Genomic DNA, 11,958 nt, shown 5'->3' on the forward strand with positions numbered 1-11,958 from the left:
TCTGGGCTCCCCTTAGTGCTTCTTGTGCATTCTTTAGATCCTACAACGGTACAGCCTACTCGAATATTGCTGCTGACCATGTCCATCCCTCAATGACCTCAGTGTCCTGCCTTGCGTTTACTTGCCTGGACTACATCCCCTGGAAGCTTGTTCCTTTTAAAGTGCTAAACAATAAATAAATAAATCTTTTCAGAAAAACACTGTGGCGGTTGTATTAACATTACCTGAGATTATACATAGCAACATATACTATATGGCCAAAAAACATTAATTATACTGAGAATTGTGCAAAATCCACATTAAAATCCTTGTGTAAAAGCTGAGAAGGTTGAGTTGGTATATTAACAATCTAAGTAAGCTGGTATGCAAGAAGATGAACATTTGTTCAGTGCACTCACTGAGTGATATAGTAAATTAATTCTATTTTGTCTACTTGTGCTGTTGCGTCTTTACTTGAAAATACACCATTTTTTTATTTAGAAAGACAAAATCAGATATTATGACAACATAGACACGGTAAAGCATGTCTATGCTGTCTATGCTATATTTTAATATAAATTTCCTCAATATACTTTGGTTGTGATTACACATTCCTGTATTCATGTGGCCTCAATCGTCTGTTCTTTGTGTTTATTTGAACCAGTTTTAGCGATACAACGTTCAAATCTGACGAGTGCCTTCCAGTGGTAAGTTATTCATCAAAGGTAGAATGAAATATAAATATTTTGATTAAAAAAACCTTTGTTTTCAGAATCCCCAAAAATGATGCAAGCTTTAGAAATGCTTAGCATAAATATAAAAATTTTAGTCAGCTCCTCCATAAAGATCATTGTTGATGCTCACGTCTCTGCACAGCTGCAGTGGAGTTATTCACACAGTATTTGCCTTTTAAAAGCCAAGCATTCATTGTTAATGGTCACACTCTCGCTCTCTAAGGTAGGATTCCTGGGTTTACTTTGTGGAAAAATATTCCAAAGTGGCAGCTGAAAAAACAAATCCTGTCTGATAAATTGAGTGCCTTACAGGTGTTAGACAGCACCGAAGTTGCAAAGCATACAAAATATCTTCAGGGTGGTTTATCATACGTATTCAATGGTGTGAATTCGGTGCCTGACAGTCTTGGAGAATCAGTTCTCTTTGAGAGAGATCCATCATTTAATTCTTACCTAAAGAATGACCTTATTTTCACTCTGTATCCATATCGGTCTCCTTCACTGGAGACAAAGTAGCACATTGTTGAGATACCTGTGTAATCATGAGTCTTTGATGCCTCTCGCCTTTTGACCCTGGTTATATCATCAACTCCGCTCCTTTGTTTAATCCTAAGGGTAGCCTTAGAAGAACTGTCAGGCTGATCTGGTGAACACTGTAGCTAACTGAGAAGCATGACATAATGACCATTTAAAACTGACCTTAGCAGGGAATTCCTTTCTTAACACGCAAAACCTGCACTAGAAAGACACGTCATTTAGTATCTGAGGTCATTTTCAGCAGGAGTACAAAACTATGATGCGTGGCAGGCCGTTATACATAAGTAACTACCATTTCTAATTTTTCTTTCTGCTGTCCTGCACAGAGATACAGCAAAAATTTCTCATGTGGACATTTCAAGGCTGTGTCCTTTTTTTGTTAAAGAGTTTTGGCAGTTGTTTGGCACTGGGAGTTGAGCTGGAGTCTGATTAGTCTCATACCTTCCCCCTGTAACGCCTCCAACTTTACAGCGTGAGCTGCACAGAGTTAATAAAGGAGCTGGGAGCGTTCATGTAAAGCAGCTCTGTGGATGAACAACCTCTCACTGCAGTATAATGGTTCCTTTGTGAGGCTGCGGCAGTAATATGGAACTTCATCGTTCTGACGTGTCTGCTGGGGCCAAATTAACTCTGACATCCAGTCTTTGAAAGGTGCTCACAACATTTTTCACTTAGCAGTATCAAGTATGTATGCCAGAATTGCTGGTTGGATATTGGTGTTTCAGGAATGATATTTTTATTGTTTGCATGACTCAGAGACAGTATAACCCTTGTGACAATATTCAATATTTATTCATTAGTTTGGGGACTCACTTTTTGAAACCTCATCTTTATATGCCTAACACCATCTTGTGTTTTGAAGGTAACATATGAATAAAATTTGAGAATTTCATTCACCAAAACTGGAGCAAATACATTTTGGATAGGTTGTTATTATAATTTCAGCTTGGTGAAAAAACATTTTTACACTTTATTCCGTCCTCTGGAAAAAGTAATTGTTTTCTGTTTGGCTTTATCATTGCCTCCCTTCATTTACATTGTAGCTTTAGGTTGTTAAGGTTTGCAGGTATGTTTATGCACAGCTCTCTTAAGGTCATCTTTTAAACTCTAAGCCAACAGTCCCCAACCCCCGGGCCACGGACGATTTGTCTGATACCGGGCCGCGAGAGTTGAGGCTCGGGTGTGACATTTTTTTGTTTTTTTTTAATGGTTTTAACTCAGTTTCCCTGGGTGTTTTCCCATGTGTTATGAATAAATCTTCTTTTTTTTTAATACCGGTACTGATTTTATTTTGTTGTATTTATCTGCGACACCTTAAAGGCCGGTTTGTGAAAATATTGTCGGACATAAACCGGTCTGTGGCGCAAAAAAGGTTGAACCAGTCTCTAGTGGCCACCAGAGAAATTGCAGCTTTTGACTCTGGCTCTGATGTACTTCTTCAGTCCCAGAGGTTGCTGCATGGTATGACAGTCTGTTTTCTTCTTCAGAGGCAGACCAGCTGATGTAAAGAGAGTAGAATCACATTCATTTATTCAGCTCATCTAAAACCACACTGAGAATCCCCCTGATGTTTTCCCTCTCTGCTGAGCTTTCCAGTCGATACAAACAGTTTACAAATTTGTTCAACAAGTGTCTCGTTTTGCCAGATGTTTAACCACGAGTCCAACGATAAGTTAATCAGCAGAGAGTGTGACTCTTATCTATATCATTTTATCTTCTTTTCTTCTGCATTCCAGTAAAAGGTAAATAAGTCTACAATTGCAATTCACAGGTTCATTTTCTTCCCACACTACCTTCCATCCCATTGCCTCAACGCATCAACGCAGCTGCAGGCAGTTATTGATAAGTCATTAACACATATTTCTCTCACAAAGTTGACAGGCTGTTGTGGTTTGTTGTCTTTGTAATGAAAAATGACAACTGTGCACATCCCTTTGATTGATTAGCATGTGCAATTACTGTCTGGGGCACAGAGCTGCATGAAAAACAGCTCTGTGGCGGCTCACATCCACTACTCTGTGTGACATTTTAATCTAGCAGCAGATTAATGGGACACTAGTAGAGTGGAGAATATTCCACTATTGATTTTTTTTCTTTTTCTGATGAATCAAATCCCTCCATTTTAGTGACAGGTTTAGTATATATCTAGTCAGGTATGCCACTTTGTGTATGTGTGTGTGTTTGTGTGTGAGAAAGCGACATATTTAAAGAGGAAGAGATGGAAGCTACAGTGCGAATGAGTGATTACACGACTTGGTGAGCGAGTGTGCCTGTGGGTGTCCGTGCATGTGTGTTGGCATTCCACACAAAGATAGGACACCCACAGTGCCGTCTCTGCTCAGTAAACACTCTGTAGAGGTCTCTTGCTCTCTGCTTTATTTCTGCTAAAGTGGACCTGTTCCCATAATGGTTTGTGGCTCAAGGGAGTCCTAAATTTTGTAAGAGGTGCCCACTGAGAGGCAGAAAAAAGAAAAAGAAGAAAGAAAGAAAGTTCCCTGGTCCCGTTGATTTATTGCTCAACTTTAATTGGGTTGTAAAATCAAATCCAGAGTTGTTTCAGGAATGCCAAAATGTGATTCCCCAGTTTGTTTACAGGAGGAGCCCAGCAGTCAAGGACACTGAGAGATAGTATTGAGCACAGGAAAAGTTAAGGGAGGAGGAGGAAAAGCGATAGTGGGAAAGCAGGGAAGATAAAGGGCTTGTTAGAAGAGAGCAGAGCAAAAAAAATGGAGACAGATGGGAGGAAAAGGAGCTAACTTTTGCCCATCATTTATAGGCTTTCCCTGTGCTGCTTCACTCTGATTAAAAGCAACTGTGATTTATTTCATCTGATGCGCCTTACCATGAACAAAATCAGCAGTTCTGATGTGTGAGGCCTGCGTAGAAACCAGCAAGGCAGCATGCAGCCGGGGTCCAAACCCTGCTGCAGGATGTGCACACATGTAGCACAGCATACACACAGTCGGCTACAAGAGCCGATGTTGAACTTGGAATTAACAGCCTAGAGAGGAGAGTTTACAACCCAAACGTTGTGGGCCTTTAACACATCCACAAACACAAACACTGCATATTTTCCTCCAGCGCAGTGAAAATAAATGACGACGGTGAGGCAGAGTTTTCCAGCAGCGCTCACTCGAGCCTTGTTCGAGGCTGGACGGGGCAATCGAAGCCAAGGGGATTTGAGGATTTTATCGGCGACAAGGGGCTAATTTGCAGATGATTAAGAAAACACACAGTGTAAAGTCTCTCAGCGATGCGAGAGATTCAGAGGGGAGTCCATATGTGGGAGAGGCTGACAGTGAAAATGAATGGGGGAAGGAGAACTCGGGCAGACATGGAGACAGCAAAACTGCACCGAGAAGACCGGAGCGCCTCAGCGCAGCTGTTATTTACATTCATTAGAGTGATGGAGACACTGACAGACACTCTGCAAATCTTTGACATTTGTGTCTGATTTCTGTTAATGGGGATAAACAGATTAGGAAAAATATTTGTCTTCATCCAATCCTGGAATCATTAAAATGTCATTAGACAAGAATACAATATTGAAAATCAATAGTGAAGACATTGTTCATGTGGAATGGCAGTTGCAGTATAAGCACACAGACATTTTTATTTTCTAATGCCCCCGCTGAACTCCTGAACCCTCATTAGCCATTTCCACTCACTCCACAATATCGTTCTTCCCTTGATCATTTACATAAGCATCAGACTGTTATTATTCCCATTATGATTACGAGACCCTTGCCTCACATCTGATCCAAAGAGCACTTAGGGGTGATTAGGTGTAAAGCTTTGCAGAAATTAATGCCATATATGGAGTGATTCCCATTTGACTCAGGATTACACGTGGTTGCATATTAGTGCGGTTTTCTCCCCGCCCGTCCTCATCGCTTTCTGTGTCTGTCTCTCCGCCGTGTCTCGCACTTCCCTTCTTCTTTCTCAGTCATCGAGAAACAACAATGTGTTTCATCGTGTGTGCTGATTTAACCAACCACCGGGGAGTTTGTTTTAATACCCCTCTCTAGTATATGCGTGAGGCTCTGAGATATGAGTGAGGACGAGGAGGAGGAAACAGGATGAGGGGCTGAAACAAAAGACATGGAGGAAATGGGGGAGAAATAAAAATTGCCACTGCAAGTTTTAAAAAGAGCAAATGTTTCTCTCTGAAGGCTGAATAAAGCTGCAGAAATCTGTCTGTGAGGGCTCGTAATCACCCTTTGTAGCTAGATGGAGAGTAAAATGGCCTAATCTACTGTACACTACTAATCCCCACTTAATTCAGCACAAACATAGCCAAATAAACCTATAAGGGACTCTTTACTGTAAAAGTAGGCCAGGCGTAAGTTCTCCAAACTCACAGTTACAAGGAAAAAAACCCACCAGAGGAAGCCTGAGCTGACACTGAGGTTTGGTGATGAGCTGCAAAATAGTTTACATTAGAAACATCGTGTTTCATTTAGCCAGATAAGCTCAGTTCAGAGGTCTTTGCATGGGGCTCAGCCTCCCTTTGCTGTCAGTACAAAGCCAGGCTCAGTGGAGGAGGAGGAGGAGAAGGAGGAGAAGAGGGGAAGAGAGAGAGAGAGGAAAAAAAAAAGGGTAAGACAGCATCTAATTAGCTATGCAAATCCCGTGCACTGGCGGATTGAGTTTTGAAATGAAATTGGTCCTTTGGATCTTCCCGGCTTTTTTTTAATCTCTTCCAATGTGACCAGTTAAGCAGGGGAAGCTTGAAATGGTGAACAGAGCAGATGGAGAGGTTTCTTATTAGAATCGGTCCTCCCCAGCCTGACTATAAGACCCTAGTGAGCAGTTATCCATACACTTGCTACAGGCACACACACACACACACACACACTCGCCTCCTCCTTTACACAACACAATGCCTAAACACTGGGCTGTCAGGGAATGGCGGTTTCATCAGTTTTCTGTCCATTACAGCTCAGTGTTCCCATGGGGCTCCTAACCAGAGGTCTGAAACTGTTGCTGCTTGCTTCTGCAGAAAAACACAAACACATTAAGGTGTGTTTGGCACAGATCCCATGGTCTGCTGAAACAATTTAAGCATCATATATATAGGTAGCAGATATAGTGTTTAATATTTTATGCATATACTAATATGCTAAAAAGCTAACTTTAAAAAGCTAAGCTGCCCTCGCCGCCAAAAATTCGAAACCTCAAAACCTCGAGCTGATTTTCGAGCTAACCAACGTATAATCTCAGTTATAGTACAACACAAAGCATAATTCCGTTATGCAGGATGCATCTAACAACTTAATTTCACAGTCTGAGCTGTTCTCTTTTGCCAAGACATCATTAACCTCAAACAGCATGGCTGAAATCCTACTAGTGGCTGTGGTGGGTTTTTAGGGTCCACTGGGGCCAGGGGTTAAAGCATGTAACAAGCCAAAATGTGGCTGTACATTAATAAAAAAGTGGCCAACTCAATTTTCCCCCTTAAAGTCTAATCCTTAATACTTTAGGGTGCTGTCTGAGAAACAAGCCTCACATTGTAATAAAAGGGCTTAAATCCTGTTGGTTTTGAAAGAGCACGTTGTTGCCCTCTCATAAAAGCTTGAGTGTAATTGGACCAGTGCGTGTACTAACCTCAACAGATCAAAGGTTAGCAAAGCAGGTAGTCATTTAGCATGTCGGGGATTAGCTAGCTCAATACATTGGTTTGTCAGGGAAAGTGTCTGGATCAAAGTAATGTCCTAATATGTGACTTGTAATTAGGTTCTTGATAGGAGAGAAGAGGAGCAGAGAGGCATTTTGGCTTGACATTGATGAGTTAGAGCTGTGCATGACCCAAGGCAGCCCCAGTCGAAAGCCTTCAGGTTTGTTTAGGGAGAACTGACATCTCTAGAAGTTGCCATTTTGCAGCAGTTGGAGACGTTCCATCTGCCTCCACCAAAGCGCACTCATTTAGTAATAAGGATCCAAGCCTACTATAAAGACTGTTATAAGGAGAGGGCACAATGTAAACATGAGCTAATACACAGTGTACATAGCACATCCGTAATAGCACACAAATGTGCACTAAAACATAACCTTGGCTTTCACAGATGTCGATCCCCCTACACGCTTTTAATAAAATAGAGGCAAGACGCATCATAAAAGAGCTTCACTTTTATCATATGTAAGCGCTAAAAAGAAAAAAAGTCATGCTTTTCCTTTGTGCAATCAGCTTTCACATCTTAAAAATAAGTCAATGTGTTTGTTATAGAATTATCACACCATCTGAGATTGACTGACTATAAACCCTGCATTCACTATGGAGTTCTGCATGCCAAAAGGTATGAAATCTCAGGAGAAAATAAAGGCTCAACGGCACAGAACAGGGTGAAGATATTGCTTCTTTTATTCAGTGGTAAACAGTGGTGGCAGTGATGCCACTATATTAGATTTCTACTGCACAACTATTACAAACTACAAAAACATTTATGATAATAGGATTGTTATGTTTACTAGAAACCTAAAAAAAAACCCTCAAAAATAATTACTATCAGTCAGAACCATCCATTCACATTAACTTCATTAATTCAGTACATGCAGTCTTTACCTGCTTACAATGCAATACAATGGAATTGAAACAGCAAACAACCCAAGATCATCACACTACCACCACCGTGTTTCACTGTTGCTATGATGTTCTTATTATGAAATGCTTTGTTACTTTCACAACAGACATAACAGACCTTCCGAAAATGTTTACTTTTGTTTCATTAGTCCACACATTTCCCCAAAAGTCTTGTTGATCTTTTTTTGGCAAACATGAGCCTTTGAGTTCTTTGGTCAGCAGTGGTTTGTACCTATTAAATTCTTTATGAACTTTTGTGTTGCATTATGCCTTTCCACATATGTTTGTCTGCATATTTGCAACAAAACTAATCCAGAGCAATTTAGTAACTTTTAGTTACTTGCATAAATGTACCATACTCTGGACTAACCATATAGTGTGCACTCATCAGACACTTACATTTTATTAGTTCTGGGGTGGACTTCCTTTTGCCTTCAAAACTGCCTTAATTCTTAATCTGTGAACAGACGTGGAAAGATGGGTACACAGTCATAAAGGGATGGAACTGTTGATACAGGGCAGGAAGACTCCATGCTTTTTTATTTTATACACCAAATTCTGAACCTACCATCCAACTGTCATAACAGCAAATGAGACTCGGACCAGGTAATGTTTTTTCCAGTCTTCTATTGTTCGATTTTGTTAGTTCGTGCAAATTGTAGCCTCTGTTTTCCGTTCTCTGCTTCCTGTTGCTGTTGCCTTCCTATCAGCTTGAAGCAGTCTGGGCATTCTCCTCTGACCTCCGGCATCAACAAGGCATTTTTGTACAGAAAACTGCCGCACACTGGATATTTTCAGACCATTCTCTGTAAACCCAAGAGATGGTTGGGTTTTATAGTTTCCACTTCCACTTGTGGACTATAAAACCACTTTAACTGATCCTGTGTATGTCACTCAGTCTAATTGGCAAGTGAGAGTCTCCTGGTATTGTTCCCACAGCAGCAGGAAAGTGTGCCCCGTTAGCCATGAAGTGTGTAGAAAAGCTTAGACTGCAACATAGTAGCTGAAAGTCTAAAGTCTTAGAAAGCCATAATAGTACTCATACTGGACAATTTATGACATCCTTATATGCATAATTAATGATGATATCGTTCATGGTTATGTTAAATACCAACACTGGATATCACAACTTCCCTGGAGGCAGCTTTCCTCAAGATGTAACAAAACAACAGTTAATTGTAACCATGTACTGGGGCATACAGTTTAGATTGAATCATGATCTTGGATTCTATTTATATCAAACTTGATTAAATCTCACAATCTATAGGTGCTTTTAGGAAAGGACATCAGATCACAAAACACACTATATGGACAAAAATACTGGGCCACATACACATCACGCATACCAGAGATTACCAGCCATGGAAACCCATCACGTGAAGCTCCCGGTGCACAGTTCTTCTGCTGATGTTGTGGTTTGGAACTCTGTAGTTATTGAGTGTTGGAGACTTTTATGCATCATGTGCCTCGGCACTCTGCATCCCTGGTCTGTAACTTTACATAGTCTGCCACTTAGTGTTTCCTAAACGCTTCCATGTTGCAATAATGTGACTTACAGTTGCTCGTGGAATAGCTAGGCGGGAAGAAATTTAACAAAGTGACTTATTGTAGCGGTGGCATCCAATTACCGAACAAATGCTCGAATTCAGTGAGCTCTTAGAAACCTTCACAAATGTTTGCAAAGGCAGATTGCACGGCAAGGGAACTGAACATATGTGAGGTGTGCCCCAAGACTTCTGTACATGAAGTGAATGTTGAAATGCAGCAGCGGGAAGCCAGTTGCTAAGATATTACACTGGATATGTGACTGTTTACACCAAAGTCATTAGGGTTCATGCTTTGGGTGCGATTGATATCAACAAAAAATTTCATGGTCGTTTTGAATTCATACAAACACCACCAATCAAATGATGACAAGAAAAATAATATGAGGCCCTGCAACCCCACAATAGTGGCGGTGAATATATTGTCACAGCTTGTTATAATCAAAGCATCGCCAAAGTGGTGCTATCACAGACTAGAAGTCTGGCATCGAATTTCAAATTAATATATGCTTCTCTGTATTGAACAACAGTGTAGTAAACAGCACAGGACAGATACTGTACACTTCCAGGTGAATACATCATGAAGTAATTAGATGTTAGAGTGAATCAACCAGCACTGTTAAAAGTTATTTTTACTGTCTGAGGTGATACACGACCATCCTAAAATAAAAGTCTTATCCTTCCTTTGCCTTGCTCGGTAAGTATATGGCTGTCCGCATTTTCAAAGGCAAGATGGTAAATCAGCTGTGAAGACTGTGACAGCTGAGGATGTTGTGTGCGTCTCTTTATGTGTGTACATTTATGCACTGTACACATGTGCTCAAAGGTCCATATTTGCTTGTGTGTGTTTGAACTTGGCGTGGCGTCTAAGACCTGCAGACGAGACGGGGATTCATCCTGTCTGACTGCAGCTTATCACCGGATTGGCTGTCACTTAATGAGATATCAGCAACCCAGCATTTAAAATGTGGAGGACAGAAAATACATGCATACACAAACTGACTGTGGACTAACCAGTGATGTGTTTAGACAAGTTCAAAGTGTCTCAGTTAACAATGTTTTAGTCGAGACTGTCTAACATTGTTCCGCTGCTGATTCGCAGCTGTACAGAGTAAAGGAAAAAACAGATGGGCTATTCTGTTCTGTTCTGCCTTACTTGCTTAAGACATGTTTTTATTTTCACTGTTTGCAGGATGAATTTGAGATCCATCATGCTGAGGTTCCTCTGAGCTCACTCTGACTTTTGTCATTACAAAGGGAAGAAGCAGGACAACAAATGGTTGTAGTTAAATGAGCCATGTAGTCCAATGATCTTTCTAATAGCAAAGAATGCCCAAGCCACAGTGACAGCGGGTGACAGTCCACATTCAGAGGCTCATCCCCATTAACCCTCACTCTGCCTGTATACTCCATTCCTCTGTAGGCTGGGTGTCAAGCCTATGCAAAACGTGATGTATTAGGTGCCAGCAGGTAAGCATAGGCTCTCCAAAATGTTATTAGGGCTCACTGCAGCAGGATTTAATGGGGGATCCAAGTAAAGAATAAAAGCTAAGCATGCTGGAGTTGGTGGATTACTGTGAAAGGACATTCTTTCCAAAGAATAAGCAACTAAAAGAAGGATGTTGACAACTGCTGCGAGATCCCAGTTGATGCAAAAGGCCCTAAAGAGTAAAGAGAGCTAAAGGCTTTGTTTGAAGAACGGAAAAATGCATGTGTGTGTTTGTAAAGCTGATGTTTTTCCAGCCCATGTGGAGCCGTCATAGTCCTGTCTGTGACCTCTGTCGTGAAGCAAGTGACTGCCTGCAAAATTGATGCAATGCCAGGAGACAGCAGATGTTTGACTGACAAGGGGGACTGGTAGCTGTAGAATAGAATAACAGCGGTTAGATTTTGGTTTGAAATTGCTCAGGCTTTATGGAATAGATTCTCAAATATTCCAGTAATTTGTCAGTTATTTTCCACAAGGGTCAGACAGATATGAAATATTTCTGGTATATGTTAAGACTAATGTTAGTTTTGCACAAATACTCAAATTTGCTCAGTTTATGTAAATGCAAAATTATATTTGTTCAACCTTTGCTGTTATTAATGACCATAGCTGACAAATCAGACAGCCTTGTTACCCTTTAAATTCCACATGGCCACCCATCATCCTCATGAATCATAGCTAACAAACTCTAAGCTGTCCTAAATGCACTGGACATGTAAGACACCCATGAAAAGCCACATCCAAACACACACTGACATAAAGTCCCAGGTGCCTGTGCAGAATGACATCACATTGCCTGAACACAATGAGGACTTTCAGAGGTGCCGGTGGGTGAGAACCGTCAGCAAAACAAGCTCCGAACCATACATCAGAAATAAAGAAAGGAGAAAAAAAAAGGTCCCTTCTAAATAGTATGGAAAGTGGAGATGAGAGCCAAAGCAGTTCACAAGCAGCTGAATCCAGTTAACGCCTGGAAAAAATTATAGAAACATTTGACGGGAGAGGAGGGGGCACCAGTGTCTGACAATTTGGAGAGGTGTGTGTGTGTGTGTGTGTGTGTGTGCTGACAGCTGAGGGGGGTATACATATTCAAAG

Source organism: Simochromis diagramma, unplaced genomic scaffold (assembly GCF_900408965.1).
Source record: "Simochromis diagramma unplaced genomic scaffold, fSimDia1.1 OVJJ01000402.1, whole genome shotgun sequence".
In the NCBI taxonomy this organism is placed as follows: domain Eukaryota; kingdom Metazoa; phylum Chordata; class Actinopteri; order Cichliformes; family Cichlidae; genus Simochromis; species Simochromis diagramma.